This window comes from Bufo bufo, chromosome 8 (assembly GCF_905171765.1).
Source record: "Bufo bufo chromosome 8, aBufBuf1.1, whole genome shotgun sequence".
Lineage (NCBI taxonomy): Eukaryota > Metazoa > Chordata > Amphibia > Anura > Bufonidae > Bufo > Bufo bufo.
In genome coordinates, this window is record NC_053396.1 from 175578544 (window position 1) to 175597667 (window position 19124).

General features: G+C 44.9%; 1 protein-coding gene across 1 annotated transcript in view; it reads left to right on the forward strand.

The window, feature by feature from the left end:
• Positions 1 to 6016: 6016 nt before the first annotated feature.
• The window catches only part of TMLHE (trimethyllysine hydroxylase, epsilon), a 60725-nt gene continuing 47617 nt past the window's right edge, over positions 6017 to 19124 (forward strand). Inside the window, exon 1 of the mRNA XM_040442398.1 lies at positions 6017 to 6141. The gene's annotated coding sequence lies outside the window, so the exon portion shown is untranslated. The remainder of the gene's footprint in view (positions 6142 to 19124) is intronic.

Sequence of the window (19124 nt, forward strand, 5' to 3'; positions counted from 1 at the left end):
CTAGCCAGAGTCGCACCTACCAGTATTCAGACAATACCAAGAATTGAACTGACAGCAGCCGTACTTGAAGCATCAGTAAGCAAGTTTCTGAGAGAAAAATTGGAATTTAAAATAGATTTAGAATATTTTTGGACAGACTCACAAGTTGTCCTAGGATACATAAACAACGAAGCTCAAAGATTCCATATCTTTGTCGCCAACAGAGTTGAGAAAATTCAGGAAATAACAAATCCAGAACATTGGCATCACATTGACACAAAGCATAACCCAGCAGATCATGCTTCAAGAGGCCTGAATGTAACAGAATTGAAAAATTCAAACTGGTTCACAGGCCCAGAATTCCTTTGGGAAAAGGAAATCACGCCCAGTAAAGGTTACACAGAATTGTCTATGGGTGATCCAGAAGTAAAAGTTGTACAAAGATTGAGCACTGCTTCCAAGTGTCAAGATGACATACTTGAACAACTAGCCAGATGTTCAAAATGGAATACGGTCATAAATGTAGTAGCTTGAATTCAACGTTTGGCAAAGGGAATCAGAAAGAAGGAATTGTTGAATGTAGAAGAAAGAATGAAAGCTGAAGAAACACTCATAAGACTCATTCAACAGAGATTCTACAGTGAAGAGTTGAAGAGACTTAGTCAAGAACCTAAAAGGCTTCCAAACAACCACCTATTGTACAAACCGGATTCCAAAAAAGTTGGGACACTATACAAATCGTGAATAAAAACTGAATGCAATGATGTGGAGGTGCCAACTTCTAATATTTTATTCAGAATAGAACATAAATCACGGAACAAAAGTTGAAACTGAGAAAATGTACCATTTTAAGGGAAAATATGTTGAATCAGAATTTCATGGTGTCAACAAATCCCCAAAAAGTTGGGACAAGGCCATTTTCACCACTGTATGGCATCTCCCCTTCTTCTTACAACACTCAACAGACGTCTGGGGACCGAGGAGACCAGTTTCTCAAGTTTAGAAATAGGAATGCTCTCCCATTCTTGTCTAATACAGGCCTCTAACTGTTCAATCGTTTTGGGCCTTCTTTGTTGCACCTTCCTCTTTATGATGCGCCAAATGTTCTCTATAGGTGAAAGATCTGGACTGCAGACTGGCCATTTCAGTACCCGGATCCTTCTCCTACGCAGCCATGATGTTGTGATTGATGCAGAATGTGGTCTGGCATTATCTTGTTGAAAAATGCAGGGTCTTCCCTGAAAGAGATGACGTCTGGATGGGAGCATATGTTGTTCTAGAACCTGAATATATTTTTCTGCATTGATGGTGCCTTTCCAGACATGCAAGCTGCCCATGCCACACGCACTCATGCAACCCCATACCATCAGAGATGCAGGCTTCTGAACTGAGCGTTGATAACAACTTGGGTTGTCCTTGTCCTCTTTGGTCCGGATGACATGGCGTCCCAGATTTCCAAAAAGAACTTTGAATCGTGACTCGTCTGACCACAGAACAGTCTTCCATTTTGCCACACTCCATTTTAAATGATCCCTGGCCCAGTGAAAACGCCTGAGCTTGTGGATCTTGCTTAGAAATGGCTTCTTCTTTGCACTGTAGAGTTTCAGCTGGCAACGGCGGATGGCACGGTGGATTGTGTTCACTGACAATGGTTTCTGGAAGTATTCCTGAGCCCATTCTGTGATTTCCTTTACAGTAGCATTCCTGTTTGTGGTGCAGTGTTGTTTAAGGGCCCGGAGATCATGGGCATCCAGTATGGTTTTACAGCCTTGACCCTTACGCACAGAGATTGTTCCAGATTCTCTGAATCTTCAGATGATGTTATGCACAGTTGATGATGATAGATGCAAAGTCTTTGCAATTTTTCGCTGGGTAACACCTTTCTGATATTGCTCCACTATCTTTCTGCGCAACATTGTGGGAATTGGTGATCCTCTACCCATCTTGGCTTCTGAGAGACACTGTCACTCTGAGAAGCTCTTTTTATACCCAATCATGTTGCCAATTGACCTAATTAGTGTTAATTGGTCTTCCAGCTCTTCGTTATGCTCAAATTTACTTTTTCCAGCCTCTTATTGCTACTTGTCCCAACTTTTTTGGGATTTGTTGACACGTTGATACGTTCTATTACAAATAAAATATTGACATTTGCCATCTCCACATCATTGCATTCAGTTTTTATTCACAATTTTTGTTTAGTGTCCCAACTTTTTTGGAATCCGGTTTGTACAAGCTTAATCTTGTTCTGCAGGATAGTATACTTAAGGTGGGAGGGAGACTGGAAAATGCATTGTTACCTAGCAGAGTTAAGCATCCAGCAATTACCCAAAGCTGTTTGAGAGAAGGTAGTTACTGGATAGTGAAAGGAAGCAAAGTTATAGCAAAGAATATAAGTAAATGTGTAGTCTGCAGAAAGGCACGTAGACCTACCGAAGAACAAAGAATGGCAGATTTACCGGCAGATCGTGTAAACCCATCACCACCATTTCTTTATAGCGGAATGGATTGTTTTGGCCCATTCATCACCAAACAGAACTGCAAGGAGTACAAGAGATATGGTTTAATATTTTACATGTCTGAGCTCCAGAGCAATTCACCTGGAAATGTTAGAGGATATGTCAACTGATGCATTCATCAACGTTTTGAGATGTTTCATAGCAATTAGAGGTACCGTCAGAGATCTGACCATATAAGGATCTAATTTTGTCGGAGCAAAAAATGAATTGAAGAAAGCTCTAAAAGAAATTGATAAAGAAAAGGTAACTGAGTATTTGCTAGAGAAACAGTGTGATTTTCATATGAATGCTCCACATGCAAGCCATACAGGAGGAGTTTGTGAAAGAGAAATCAGAACTGTGAGAAATGTGTTAAGTTCAGTGTTGAAAAAGAACGCCGAAAGAATAGATGATGCTTCATTTAGGACCCTATTCTATGAAGTAATGGCTATTGTTAACAGTTGTCCACTTACAGTTGATAACATCAACGATCCAACAAGTTTGGACCCTTTAACTCACAACCATCTACTTCACCTTAAGATCTCATGCACACGACCGTTCCGTTTTTTGCAGTCCGCAAACTGCGGATCCGCAAAAAACGGAAGCCGCCCGTGTGCTTTCCGCAATTTGAGGAACGGGCGGCCCATTGTAGAAATGCCTATTCTTGTCCGCAAAACGGACAAGAATAGGACATGTTCTTAATTTTCTTTGTGGGGCCATGGAACGGAGCAACGGATGCGGACAGCACACAGAGTGCTGTCCGCATATTTTGCGGCCCTATTGAAGTGAATGGGTCCGCATCCGAGCCGCAAAAACAGCAGCTCGGATGCGGACCCAAACAACGGCCTAAGTCTGATTACATACAGCCACCTCCTGGCAAGTTCACCAAAGAGGATTTATATGCCAAAAGGAGATGGCAAAGAGTTCAATATCTATTAGAACAGTTTTGGAATAGATGGAGAAAAGAGTACTTAGCCAATCTGATGCTAAGAAGTAAATGGCAAACACGCAGAGAAAAAGTCCAATTTAGTGAAAGAAGAAGATTTACCTAGAAGTCAATGGAAATTGGCCAAAGTTCTAGAAGTTCAAAAGGATGAAGACAAACTAGTAAGAAGAGTGTTGTTATAAATAGGAGACTCAAAACTTGACAAAAAGGGAAAGGTCTCACTACTCCACTCAAGTTGGAATGCCCTATACAGAAGTTAGTTGTTCTACTTGAGAGTGATAAAAGACACTTGGAAGTTGAGAACCTAATGAAAAATTCTTCACATTCATGTTTAAGTCCTACCACTAAGAACATAGAATTATAGGTAATTTTGGTGGGAGTGTAGCTGGCCAGCTAAGACCTGTCCTAGGTTGCTAATATAGCTTGTGTATTTATACAGCTAGACCTGCCAATAACCTTAATACAGTTCCTATGTTTGTGTGTTAAAGACAAAAGCAGAGTTATTTACAGTGACTTCATGTTTGGATGTCATATAACTGTTATATATTGTGTTCACAGAAGCAGAAAAGATAATATGCCTTTAAGATTCATTATATAATGTAAGGGAAGCTCAATGACACAGCAGAAACAACAGAAAGCATAGAGTTAAACTCTTATTGCTGGGCAGGAGTCTTGACCAATCACAGCTAGCCTCACACACAGCAAGAGTTTTGACGAATCACAGCCAGCCTCACACACAGCCTGGGTGGGAAATTTCCCTAGCAGGAGCTGCTAGAATCAGGAGAGAAGCTGAACAGACATTCACTCCACTAAGAGCTGTGTTTTATGGAAGCAGAGAGGTCAAAATAGGTATTTAAAAACAGCTATATAATGTTCCTACTGTTAATATTGTGATTAGACCTGTACACTGAACTAGCTATATATGTGTTTACTTACAGTCCCACCAATTGCAAACTACAAATACCATACAAACAATTGCAATCATTCAAATTCCATATTGCAATCCAAATTGCATACAACCATACCAGATAATACTCAACCCATCTGCAAATAGTTACTGCTAACTGCATACTGCAAATTGCGACCAAATTCAGCAAGTAGAACTATTAGTTAGACCTCAGATATACCTCTCAGAGAGATCATAAAGTGCTTAAATAACGGAAAGTGAGAGTACAGATACTGAAGAGAGAAATATATCCACCATTTTATGTTGAATGACAAGATTGAACAGTTAAACCACCATCCTATGCATACCACCATTTTATGACACCTTTTCAACACGTGTTATGTACATGGACTATCTGCTGCGGAGGCGGCAGTGTTATATATGAAGAAAAGTTGAAGTTAATAAAGAAGTTATTTCAAGCATTTGGTGTGCTCTTTAAACCTACTGTTTCCATAGAACGGCGCTAGAGGAATTACAGAGTAACAGACAGTCTGGTTAGACTAAAAGTCAGAGATATAAAAAAAATTCTAATGCCACAGCGCAAAAGGCACTTCATAGTCCTAATGTTTGCCCTGTCCAGAACGAGTTTTGGCAACCACCATCTCCGCCTGTGACTCTTAAACCTATGCCACATCCAACACTTCACAGGGACAACAGATTGAAACAGGCATTGCTGTATTTGGCAGAAGTATTCAAAGACCAGAAGTTCCTCAAATGTTCAGAGCAGGCTACAGGCGTCAGCATTGTCTGAACAGAGACAGCAGTGAGCAAGCCGTGCCCCCAGACACAGTTAACTCCTTGTGATATGGCCAGAAGCAAGGAGGTAATCAAGTGCACTTCTGATGAAAACAATGTCCGCTCTCCAGATCACCTCTGGGAATGAGGATCCTGTAAAAAAAATAAAAAGAAAGAAATAGTAGGTTAGTAAGAATACAAACCAGCGTGAGCAGAAGAGTAAAAAAACAACTCCTAGCATCTTCCGAGGGGTGTTGTAGGAGGGTCTAATGCGTGCTAGTTATGTCAATGATTTGCTTCCAATTAGTTTGCTCTTCTATGGCTGCAGGGCAGAAGATTGGAAAATGCTGCCTCAGGACGATAAGGAATTAAGCGTTTCATGGTGAAGTCCAAGGTATGCGGGAGTACTGTATAATAACCATTTTTCCACACCCGGTCAAAGAAAGCAAAAACTGAACATGTGATTAATTTGGGGTGAGGTTCCCAGTAAACATATAAGCGTAGGCTAGAATAGTGGGGAGCTTCTTGGGGTACGACCACGCAGTCAGGTTTCTTTAGACAGTTTTAGAAGTCAAGGAGTGGATCATAAAAGGAGAGAAAGTATAAAAGGACAGATTCAACGTCTCCTCTTTTGTGAATTCACTTCTGGTTTTGACTTCCAAAACTGCATCAGTAAACCTGACCGTGTGGCCGTACCCTTACAGCGCATTCCTTATTCCGACGTCGCTTTAGAATCCTGGAAATAATAGTTCAACCTTTGTTTCCACGTGTGCATAGTAATCATCCAGAGCTGCTGACTAAACTACATTTCCCTTCAGCCTAAAGCGTTCTTCTGTTGGTCACAAGGGCAGCGAATGGCTTCTCTTGTGAAGTGCATGCAATGCATCTTGGTAATTGTAGTCCTGGCCATGCTTGCTGTAAGAGGAAGTAGATCCTTGAGAAACTACAACGTCCACAATGCGTACAGAGTGAAGAATTGTGCTGGCCAGTTGAAATGTAAAGCGCAGGAACTCGTCTCCAAGGGGTTCTCCTCTTGCCAGGTAGTCTGCTGCAGATCTGCTTGTTTTTTTTTGTCCAGCTTTAGTAATGCATGTGAATGTGACGCTTATTTTAAAATGCGGGGGAGGGCATGCATGTAATGTAATCTGCAGGGGGTGAGGGAATTGTATTGCAAGGGTCTATATGCTGTAACAATCATGCATGTGTTGTCTTTGCCCTATCGTGTGTTCATATACGGCTGTGCCGCTCTATCTCTCTCTCTCTCTCTCTCTCTCTCTCTCTTTTGTGAAACTAGAACTCCCAGCATGTCCTGATGGCCAGAAGCTGCTGGGAGCTATAGTTTCACAACCGCTGGGGAGCCACAGGTTGCAGACCACTGGTAAATATTTTTTCTGACTTGCTTTTATTTTTTAAATCTAGCTTTTTCTGTGGCACGTTTTTAGGATATGTCCATGTGGGGTATATAAACTGCAGATACTGGTGCAGAGGTTGGTACTGTAGACGGAAAACTCACAATCGCAAATCGCGGATCTGCAAAACATGGATGCGTTCCATGTTGCATCCGCAATTTTTGATTACCTATTGACTTCAATGAGTCTGCATTTTCTATCTTTTTGCAGAACATACATATTGACATGGAAAGCACATGGCTCATCCATGTGCCTTCCGCATCCGTATTTCCGTTGCCGCAAAAATGTGGATCACTGTTCCATGAGAAGCATGGGTCCGCAATTAAAATGCAGACGGCACAAGGACTGCATCCGTATTTTACCCCACTAGACGAAAACGGTGGAAAATATTTAGGAAACGGTGTCAAAATACATATTTAACTGAATTTCGATGCTGACTGTGTGTGGATTTTCCCCAGCAATATACGCAACAGATGGCTGCAATCTAAATGTGGACATTCACTTTAAAAAGTCACTGTTTTAGGGTGCTTTCACACCACCGTATAATGGGTCTGTATTTGCGGTGCGGACCCTTTAATTTCAATGCGGCCGCAAAAGATGCGTTCCGCTGCCCCACAGAAAATATAGAGCATGTCCTGTTCTTATCCGCAATCGCGGACAATAATAGGCATTCTCTATATAGCGCCGGCCATGTGCGGTCCGCAAAATGCGGAACACACACGGCCGGTATCCGCGTTTTGCGGATCCGCAATTTGTCGACTGGAAAACACTTACGGTCGTGTGAATGCACCCTAATAAATCTGTATCAAAGTTGATCATTGAAGCAATTGGTGTGCTGTACTGTTTTCACACTGATGTGGGTAATTCCCTGTAGTTTTTCATTCTGCCTGTATTAGAGGTATAAAAAATATATAGATTGGGCAGCACAGATATAAATCAAGTACAAGCGGAGTGCCAGCAGCTGTGAAGGCGATCCCCCTTCAGATAATAAGCGAGAAGAATTCCACGGCACCTCCAAGGCGTAAAATAGTATCAAACTTTATTTACCAGACACGCGACGTTTCGATCCACTTCCTGGGATCTTTCTCAAGCAGTGACAAAATTGCTAGTGCAATGTGCTTATTTATACAGCTTCACAATATTATTCAATCAAAATGCTGAGTACATCAATCAAAGAAATATCACGCAATATCCATCGGAATATGTCATGTATCAGTGTATATCGGGACTATATTATTAACATAAATTGCCCAAAACGTTGCCAAATACAAGTCATAAATGCATATACAAGAGTGTAGTCATCATAATTATAATTTCACACATCTGTGGATGGCTTAATAATCATATATTTGGTGCAGGTGTACCTTAAAAACAATCTAGATGAGGAAGGTCCTAGAGCGGGCGCTGGAAGCGGTCCACATGGATTTCCGCGTGCAGGTCACTCAACTGCGCATGTCGCAGGACCTTTTGAAACATGTACGGACATCTGTGTAATCCGACGTCATGCGCTCCACAGTCACGTGGAACGCACACGTCTACGTGCGCCTTCACGTCAGTAAGGGGAATCGGATGTCATGCGTTCCAAAGGATTATGGAACGCATGCATCACCATGGAAATCAGACGTCAATACACATGAGTGCCCCTGCCAAAGCATGCACCGTGACCCCAAGCCAATCCGCACACAGCACAATGTATGACCACCCGCCGAGCCGGCAACACTGCGCATCGGGATCTAATCTAAGCAAGAGAGGTATATGGCAATGTCACAAAGTATACTGGATATCAATAGCGGCTGTGCCGCCTCTCACCTATCATATAGATCTACTGCGAATCTGTATCTGACAGTTGTCAGTGTCCCCACGGGGTACATTTATATGCACTATTTCCCGCTCTAGGACCTTCCTCATCTAGATTGTTTTTAAGGTACACCTGCACCAAATATATGATTATTAAGCCATCCACAGATGTGTGAAATTATAATTATGATGACTACACACTTGTATATGCATTTATGACTTTTGTTTTTGGCAATAATGCCCATAGCACGTTTTTGGCAATTTATGTTAATAATATAATCACGGTATACACTGATACATGACATATTCCGATGGATATTGCGTGATATTTCTTTGATTGATGCAATCAGCATTTTGATTGAATAATATTGTGAAGCTGTGTAAATAAGCACATTGCACTAGCAATTTTGTCACTGCTTGAGAAAGATCCCAGGTAGTGGATCGAAACGTTGCGTGTCTGGTGAATAAAGTTTGATACTATTTTACGCCGTGGAGGTGCCGTGGAATTCTTCTCGTGTATTAGAGGTATAGTTAGGAGCAGTGGTGTACTGCCAATATAGGCAGACCACGCAACTGCTATGGGGCCCGTGGCACGGGGGGCCCGGAGCGCATGGAAGGCCCCGCCCACTTTGCTTATGTTCTGTTCCGGGCCCTGCTTGCTTGACCTATGCTCAGTCAGGGCCCCCCTTCCTCCCACGCGCCGCTGATGTCCCGAGTCCAGACCCTCCCTGTCTTACCAGTCCATCCAGGCTCCTAGCCACACAGCATAGCAATAAGCGCTCTCTCTTGGGCACTGCTGCACTGCACACTGGCCAATCAGCATTAGGCCCCCTGCACACGAACGTGTGCACCCCGTGGTCATGCTGCAGCCCGCAAAATGCAGGCCGCAATGCACGAGCACAGTCCGTGGGGCAGCCGCAGCGGATCGCAAAAATATAGGACATGTTCTATCTTTTTGCGGAACGGAAGTACGGGACGAAACCCCACAGAAGCACTCCGTAGTGCTTCCGTGGGGTTACGTTCCGTGCTTCCGTTCCGCACCATTCCGCATCCGTGATGCGGAATTCCCACGGAACGGCACCCGTGTATTGCAGATCTGCAAATGCGGTCCGCAAAACGGCAACGGGAAGCACACGTTGAGGGCGCAGCAGTTGTATACCGCGCTAACGCGCTGCCTTCCTGCCTGATCAGCCACCCACCGGACCGGACTGGAGAACAGTTGGTCATTGAACATAGCCAAGCCACACACACCCCAGCATCAATAAACACTTGCCTGCCCCTGATGTGTGCCACAGCCGAGCTTCCCACAGTAAGAAGAGTAAAAAAAAAAGTTCATGTGGGTATTCTTGATGGGCGAGGGAAGCAGCAAGCAAGCAGATTTCCTGTGGGGTGGGGGGGGGGGGGGGCACTGTAGGCTCATAGATAGAGGACATAGGACAGTGTGCTTTCCCTCCCCCATAAATTTTGCTTGCTGATAGAGGACGGTGTGCCCAGCCAGCACAGCAGCACATCCCCACTCAGTCACCTTACAGGGTTATGCAAACTAAGCATCAACAGAAAGGAGTTAAAGGCATTATCCAACCCCTATAATGCCCCCCAAAATGCCCGGGTACCTCATACAGGTTATACTTACCAGCACCCTCATCCCTCCTGATGCCCGCACTGCCGCCACTGTATCCCCCTCCCAGGCATAAGTATTACCTGTATGTGGTGCCCGGCATTTTGGGGGGCATTTTGGATAACCCTTTTAACCATTAAGATACCAAAGGTTTTTTTTGTTTTTGCATTTTCATTTTTCTTCCCCATCTTCCTTGAGCCATAACTTTTTTATTTTTCCATTCACATATCCATATGAGGGCTTATTTTTTGCGGTACAAGTTGTACTTTAATATGGCATGTAGTGGGAAGCAGGCAAAAAATTCCAAACGGGGTGGAATTGAAAAAACAACAACTTTTCCTCCACAATTTTATGGGTTTTGTTCCTACGGTGTTCCCTTTGCGGCAAAACTGACCTGTGCCCTTCATTCTCTGGAATACAACAGGGGGTGGCAGCGGAGGAGCCAGGGAAGGTGGTGGGCAGAGGTGGGGGGGCCCAATTCAGATTCTTGCTATGGGGCCCAATGAGGTCCACATCATGTAATAATGTGCTAAAAACACAGTCCGACACCCCCGCTGATCAGCTGTTTGAGGAGACGGCGCATGCTGTTCACTGCTGCTTTCCCATAGACATACAGCAGCAGAGCCGGAAGAGAGAAGGGAGACGGCACGTGCGCACAGCGCATGGCATCTCCTCAAACAGCTGATCATCAGGAGTGCCGGGTGTCAGACCCCCGCCGATCTAATATTGATGACCTATCCTAAGAATAGGTCATCAATGTGAAAAAAAAACAGAGAACCTCTTGAAACTACCCCCAATACTGTGCCTGTTGTGCTCCCCCCATGTCCACAAACACTATACTATACACCCAGACTGCCCTCATTAGTAATGGTGCCCCCAATAGTGTTAATACTACCCAAGATAGCCCCCATTAGTAGCAATGCCCTCCATATTGTGTCATATAATAATAACGCCCCTGCAGTACTCTTGTAGTAATAATAGAACCATAATGCTCCCAGTGGCTCTAATGTCCCCCTGTAGTGCCCCCCACTAGTTCCAATATATAACGCTTCCCCCCATAGTGCCAATAAATATATATATATATATATATATATATATACATACATATACACTGCCTGTCCAAAAAAAAGTTGCCACCTGGATTTACCTAAGCAAATAGTTATGGGCCTCCTATTGGATAATTACTGCATGGGTGATTATCTTTCAGCTGGATTTGATCTTCCCTGATGGCACAGGCATATTCCAATATGACAATGCCAGGATTCATCGGGCTCAAATTGTGAATGAGTGGTTCAGAGAGCATGAGACATCGTTTTCACACATGGATTGGCCACCACAGAGTCCAGACCTTAACCCCATTGAGAATCTTTGGGATGTGCTGGAGAAGGCTTTGCGCAGCAGTCAGACTCTACCATCATCAATGCAAGATCTTGGTGAAAAATTAATGCAACACTGGATGGAAATAAATCTTATCACATTGCAGAAGCTTATCGAAACAATGCCACAGCGAATGCGTGCCGTAATCAAAGCTAAAGGCTTTATTTTTTGTGGCAACTTTTTTTTTTTGACAGGCAGTGTATATAATGTTCCAGCGTAGTGCCAGTATGTATATAATGCTCCTCTATTCCTCCCCAGTAGTGCCAGGTATATATAATCTCCTTTTCCCCCATCCCTGGTGCACCCCCCACAATGCGGACATTTAGTATAAAAAAATAAAATAAAAACGCCTCCCTCAAGTCCCCCCGCCGCTTTCTGCGATGCAGACCAGTTTTATCTGTGGCTTGTTTTGCTGCGTCCTGATGCATGCGGTCCCTATCGCATCACCACTCCTGCTCCAGGTCTTACATGATGACATCACCATGCGAGACCCAGAGCAGGAGGTTGCAGTGATGTCATTGCGGCTCCTTGCTCTGTTCTAATGCCTCACAGGCTTATGCATCGCCCCGGCCCTAATTCAGAGCACATTACTGCAGGAGATATAACAGAAGAGGACTATAACTCCCAGCATGTCTATTATTTAATATCAGAGCACATTAAAGGGGGACGTATAAGAGGATGGGACTACAACTCCCAGCATGTCTAAGCCGTTATTATGTAATATTTGAGTACATTATAAGAGGAGGTATACAACTCCCAGCATATCCAGGGTGTTGTAATGTACCCTGATATTATATAATAATGGCCTGGACATGCTGAGAGTTGTAGTCCTCTCCTCGTACCTCCTCTTGTAATGTACTCTGACATTACATAAAAGGAGGTATATGAGGAGAGGACTACAACTCCCAGCATTTTCCTGGCACTTATATTGAATCCATACTTCTTCACATGCATGGCTGTTCGTCTTCTTCTTCTTCATCACTTTACTGCACTGCTGAGCTCTGCCTTCTGTTCTGGTCACATGATGGTGAGGTAATCGCAGGTCCTTCATCCCCTCTTCTCTGCTGAGCTCCGCCTCCTGTTCTGGTCACATGATGGTGAGGTCATCGCAGGCCCTTCATCCCCTCTTCTCTGCTGAGCTCTGCCTCCTGTTCTGGTCACATGATGGTGAGGTCATCGCAGGCCCTTCATCCCCTCTTCTCTGCTGAGCTCCGCTTCCTGTTCTGGTCACATGATGGTGAGGTCATCGCAGGCCCTTCATCCCCTCTTCTCTGCTGAGCTCCGCCTCCTGTTCTGGTCACATGATGGTGAGGTCATCGCAGGTCCTTCATCCCCTCTTCTCTGCTGAGCTCCGCTTCCTGTTCTGGTCACATGATGGTGAGGTCATCGCAGGCCCTTCATCCCCTCTTCTCTGCTGAGCTCCGCTTCCTGTTCTGGTCACATGATGGTGAGGTAATCGCAGGCCCTTCATCCCCTCTTCTCTGCTGAGCTCCGCCTCCTGTTCTGGTCACATGATGGTGAGGTCATCGCAGGCCCTTCATCCCCTCTTCTCTGCTGAGCTCTGCCTCCTGTTCTGGTCACATGATGGTGAGGTCATCGCAGGCCCTTCATCCCCTCTTCTCTGCTGAGCTCCGCCTCCTGTTCTGGTCACATGATGGTGAGGTAATCGCAGGCCCTTCATCCCCTCTTCTCTGCTGAGCTCCGCCTCCTGTTCTTGTCACATGATGGTGAGGTCATCGCAGGCCCTTCATCCCCTCTTCTCTGCTGAGCTCCGCCTCCTGTTCTGGTCACATGATGGTGAGGTCATCGCAGGCCCTTCAGCCCCTCTTCTCTGCTGAGCTCCGCCTCCTGCATTTGTCAGCACTAGGGTAATGATTTCTCTTACATGTGAGGGAGGTGACCGTACACTGCATTGTAAAGTGCAGCTGTTCAGCTGTCTGCCCGTTTGCTTCCTTGGACGTTCAGCTGAACAGCAGCACTGAAGCAGTGGGCCCAGTGAGGCCTCTCCAGACCCCCCCTTAGCAGGGCCGGACTGGGGATAAAAACCAGCCCTGGAAAAAGTTGCACACCAGCCCCACAGCAATGCGTCATTATTTACTTGTTTATAATAGGAGAAAGCATTCTTTTTAAAACACGTGTGTAAACAGCAATATGAACTTTGCCCCACGATAGCTCTTTTGTAGAACCCCCATAAAAACTTACAATTACTTGACTTGGCCCTTGGGGATCTCGGACGCCACTTCAACACTTTGGCCGGGGGCTCTGCGGAGCTGATGTTGTGTTTTATCCTAATGAGAAAGATTTCATAATAAGGATTTGGAGAAAGGGCAGAGGGATAGCAGAGCAAGGAGAGGCTGGTGCTGCTACTAGGGGGGTCATACCATGGGGGAGTAATAAAGCCCACCATAATGCCCCCCAGTTGAGCTAATGTCCCCATAATGTGCCAATATAAAATACCCCTTCTCAGTGCCCCCGTAGATGACCCCCATAGTGCTCCTTCCCCATAGTACCCACCATAATGTGTCCCAGTATCAAATGCCCCTATACAGAGCCCCCATATAAAATACCCCTTCTTTTTAGCCTCAGTAGATGCCCCTATAGTGCCCCCCAATAATCTGCCAGTAAGATGTGCCCCCATAAATGCCCCTAATCATGTGCCAGTAATAAGAGCCCCCCACCATCATGTGCCAGTAGCCAGAGCCCCCCCATATCATGTGCTAGTAGCCAGAGTGCCCCCATATCATGTGCCAGTAGCCAGAGTGCCCCCATATCATGTAGCAGTAGCCCCCCCATATCATGTGCCAGTAGCCCCCCCATATCATGTGCCAGTAGCCCCCCCATATCATGTGCCAGTAGCCCCCCCATATCATGTGCCAGTAGCCCCTCCATATCATGTGCCAGTAGCCCCCCCATATCATGTGCCAGTAGCCCCCCATATCATGTGTCAGTAGCCCCCCATATCATGTGCCAGTAGCCCCCCTTATGTGCCAGTAGCCCCCCTTATGTGCCAGTAGCCCCCTTATGTGCCAGTAGCCCCCCTTATCATGTGCCAGTAGCCCCCCTTATCATGTGCCAGTAGCCCCCCTTATCATGTGCCAGTAGCCCCCTTATCATGTGCCAGTAGTACCCCCTTATCATGTGCCAGCCCAGTAGTCCCCCCTTATCATGTGCCAGCCCAGTAGTCCCTCCTTATCATGTGCCAGCCCAGTAGTCCCCCCTTATCATGTGCCAGCCCAGTAGTCCCTCCTTATCATGTGCCAGCCCAGTAGTCCCTCCTTATCATGTGCCAGCCCAGTAGTCCCCCCTTATCATGTGCCAGCCCAGTAGCCCCCCTTATCATGTGCCAGCCCAGTAGTCCCTCCTTATCATGTGCCAGCCCAGTAGTCCCCCCTTATCATGTGCCAGCCCAGTAGTCCCTCCTTATCATGTGCCAGCCCAGTAGTCCCTCCTTATCATGTGCCAGCCCAGTAGTCCCCCCTTATCATGTGCCAGCCCAGTAGTCCCTCCTTATCATGTGCCAGCCCAGTAGTCCCTCCTTATCATGTGCCAGCCCAGTAGTCCCCCCTTATCATGTGCCAGCCCAGTAGTCCCCCCTTATCATGTGCCAGCCCAGTAGTCCCCCCTTATCATGTGCCAGCCCAGCCCAGTAGTTCCCCCTTATCATGTGCCAGCCCAGTATTGTACCTATATAAAAAAAAAAAAAAGAAAACACTTATACTTACCTCCAGCGATGTGATGTGATGCAGGCCTCTTCCGGCCTGTGTCCCTCACTATACGGCTCAGGCGGCGCGATGACGTCATGGATCCGGCATGACCCCCAATGCAAGTCAATGGGGACGGATCCATTTTCTTTGCCACAATCTGCCACAATAGAAAACGGATCCGTCCTCCATTGACTTTTAATGGAGTTCATGACGGATCCGTCTTGGCTATGTTAAAGATAATACAACCGGATCCGTTCATAACAGATGCAGACAGTTATATTATCAGTGACAGAAGCATTTTTACTGAACCCTGCCAGATCCAGCAGAAACATTAGTGTGAAAGTAGCCTTATTCTTACAGGTATATGTTTAATGTATGCAGGGTGGTCACTATCATATCACAATAAGGAGTTAGTAGCTGTACTCTTCCTAAATTCTCTAGTATAAATCATTCCTTCTTTTATCTGTTTCAACATCTAGAAACTGTAGGACATTACCTACAAACTGTGATGTAAAAAACATATTACAATTGTTATTATTTAGGTATGTCATACACTTGGTGAATTCCTCCTCCGACCCTGACCAAACCGCAAACACGTCATCAATGTATCTCAAATATAACTTGATATACTGTACATATGGATTCCTTATATCATAAGTCTTGTCATCTTCAAATTCCGCCAGGAACAGGTTAGTGAAAGTGGGCGTCTGAACAGGGACCTAACTGGTTAAGACGCATGATGCTGAAGGGTAATCATCGTTGTGGTCAGTGTCGTTTTTGCAACAATTTATTAAAGGGATCATATGTAAAATTGGGCAATAGTGAATTATTTTTAACCACCTCAGCTCCCCTAGCTTAAACACCCTTAATGACAAGACCACTTTTTACAATTCTGCACTACACTACTTTCACGGTTTATTGCTCGGTCAAACAACTTACCACCCAAATGATTTTTAAAAAGACAACTTTTCCCATTTTTTTTATACAAAGTTGTCATTTGACAGAGATATTTCTCTCACCCAGCATGGGTATATATAAAAATACACCCCAAAACACATTGCCCTATTTCTCCTGAGTATGGCAATACCACATGTGTGGCACTTTTTTGCAGCCTAGGTGGGCAAAGGGGCCCAAATTCCTTTTAGGAGGGCATTTTTAGACATTTGGATTCCAGACTTCTTCTCACAATTAGGGCCCCTAAAATGCCAGGGCAGTATAAATACCCCACATGTGACCCCATTTTGGAAAGAAGACACCCCAAGGTATTCCATGAGGGGCATGGCGAGTTCATAGAAGATTTTTTTTTTGGCACAAGTTAGCATTAGGGCCCCTAAAATGCCAGGGCAGTATAAATACCCCACAAGTGACCCCATTTTGGAAAGAAGACACCCAAGGTATTCCGTGAGGGGCATGGCGAGTTCATAGAATTTTTTTTTTTTTTGGCACAAGTTAGCGGAATATGATGATTTTTTTTTTTTTCTTACAAAGTCTCATATTTCACTAACTTGTGACAAAAAATAAAAACTTCAATGAACTCACTATGCCCATCACGAAATACCTTGGGGTGTCTTCTTTCCAAAATGGGGTCACTTGTGGGGTAGTTATACTGCCCTGGCATTTTAGGGACCCTAATGCGTGAGAAGTAGTTTGAATTCCAAATGTGTAAAAAATGCCCTGTGAAATCCTAAAGGTGCTCTTTAGAATTTGGGCCCCTTTGCCCACCTAGGCTGCAAAAAAGTGTCACACATGTGGTATCGCCGTACTCAGGAGAAGTAGGGCAATGTGTTTTGGGGTGTCTTTTTACATATACCCATGCTGGGTGAGAGAAATATCTCTCTAAAAGACAACTTTTCCCATTTTTTTTATACAAAGTTGTCATTTGACAGAGATATTTCTCTCACCCAGCATGGGTATATGTAAAAATACACCCCAAAACACATTGCCCTATTTCTCCTGAGTACGGCAATACCACATGTGTGGCACTTTTTTGCAGCCTAGGTGGGCAAAGGGGCCCAAATTCCTTTTAGGAGGGCATTTTTAGACATTTGGATTCCAGACTTCTTCTCACGCTTTAGGGCCCCTAAAATGCCAGGGCAGTCCAAATACCCCACATGTGACCCCATTTTGGAAAGAAGACACCCCAAGGTATTCCATGAGGGGCATGGCGAGTTCCTAGAAGATTTTTTTTTTGGGCACAAGTTAGCGGAAATTGATTTTTATTTTATTTTTTTTCTCACAAAGTCTCCCTTTCCGCTAACTTGGGACAAAAATTTCAATCTTTCATGGACTCAATATGCCCCCTAGCGAATACCTTGGGGTGTCTTCTTTCCAAAATGGGGTCATTTGTGGGGTGTTTGTACTGCCCTGGCATTTGAGGGTCTCCGCAATCATTACATGTATGGCCAGCATTAGGAGTTTCTGCTATTCTCCTTATATTGAGCATACGGGTAATGAGATTATTTTTTTTTCGTTCAGCCTCTGGGCTGAAAGAAAAAAATGAACGGCACAGATTTCTTAATTCGCATCGATCAATGTGGATGAAAAAATCTCTGCCAAAAACAAAAAAGAAAGGGAAAGGCGTCTGCCAGGACATAGGAGCTCCACCCAACATCCAAACCCACTTAGCTCGTATGCCCTGGCAAACCCGATTTCTCCATTCACATCAATCGATGTGGATGAATAAATCATTGCCGGGATTTTTTATTTTTATTTTTTTTATATACAAAGTGTTTGCCAAAGCATATGAACACCGCCCCTCAGATCATATGCCTCGGCAAACGTATCTTTTTTACTGCAGAGGAGAAATCTCGTCTTGCAGCGCCGCATACACCGACTTTTGTGTAATCTGACAGCAGCGCAATGCTTCTGTCAGAATGCACATCTGTGCTGCAGCTCGTTCATCGGTTGGTCCACCTAGAAGGTAAAAAAACAAACAAAAAAAAACAGGCCGCAACGCAATAAATTTATTAACATTACGTTTATATAACATTTAAACGGAACATTAACTTTTATAAACTTTAACTTTTTGAATAGAACATTAACTTTTTTGCTTTCCAGTGATTTATTTTTTATTTTTTTTACCTTTATAGGACAAACCTCTCCTTCCCCATGGGACAATGGGCAAAGCGCAAATCGCCCAGAGATGTGGCGAAGTACATTATGCACTTTGTCACAGGTGAAAGGAGAGGTTTGCAGCAGCTGTGAGTGAAAGGGTCCTAATAGCCCTGTGTGCCTGTCCTGTGTAACGCAATCCCTATGCTAAGTTTACCTGTGTGTGTGGTACTTCCGGAAACACTCCCCTAACCATAGGGCAGGGTGGTCAGGGCAGTCAGGACAGAAATAGCGGATGTCACGCCTTATTCCACTCCTGCTACAAACACAACATTTTTTTCGGGGTGGCGGTCGGTTTGAGGTACCAGCAACGACACTGGGGAAATGTCGCTCGTGTAGACGGCTTACTACACTGGTGGATGGGGCCACGGAACCTCCTGGATACAGGAGGTTCTCGATGATCTCTTCCTGAAATTCGAGGAAGGATCCTGTTCTCCCAGCCTTACTGTAGAGAACAAAACTATTATATACAGCCAATTGAATCAAATATACAGACACCTTCTTATACCAGCATCTGGTGTGTCGGGAAAATAAATAAGGAGCCAACATCTGGTCATTGAAGTCCCATGAGCGAATTATAGTCGTAGACACAGAGGGGCTTTTTCAATGACACTGGTTGCTCGTTCAATTTGCATTGTCGTGTCTGCGTAAATGGAGGAGAGCATGTAAACGTCACGCTTGTCTCTCCATTTCACCGCGAGCAGTTCTTCATTACACATGGCAGCCCTCTCCCCCCTTGCAAGACGGGTGGTAATGAGCTGTTGGGGGAAGCCCCGGCGACTAGGTCGCACGGTGCCACAGCAGCCAATCTGTTCTAAAAACAAATGCCTGAAGAGAGGCACACTTGTGTAAAAATTGTCCACATAAAGATAGTACCCCTTGCCAAATAAGGGTGACACCAAGTCCCAGACTGTCTTCCCACTGCTCCCCAGGTAGTCAGGGCAACCGACCGGCTCCAGGGTCTGATCATTACCCTCATAGACACGAAATTTGTGAGTATAGCCTGT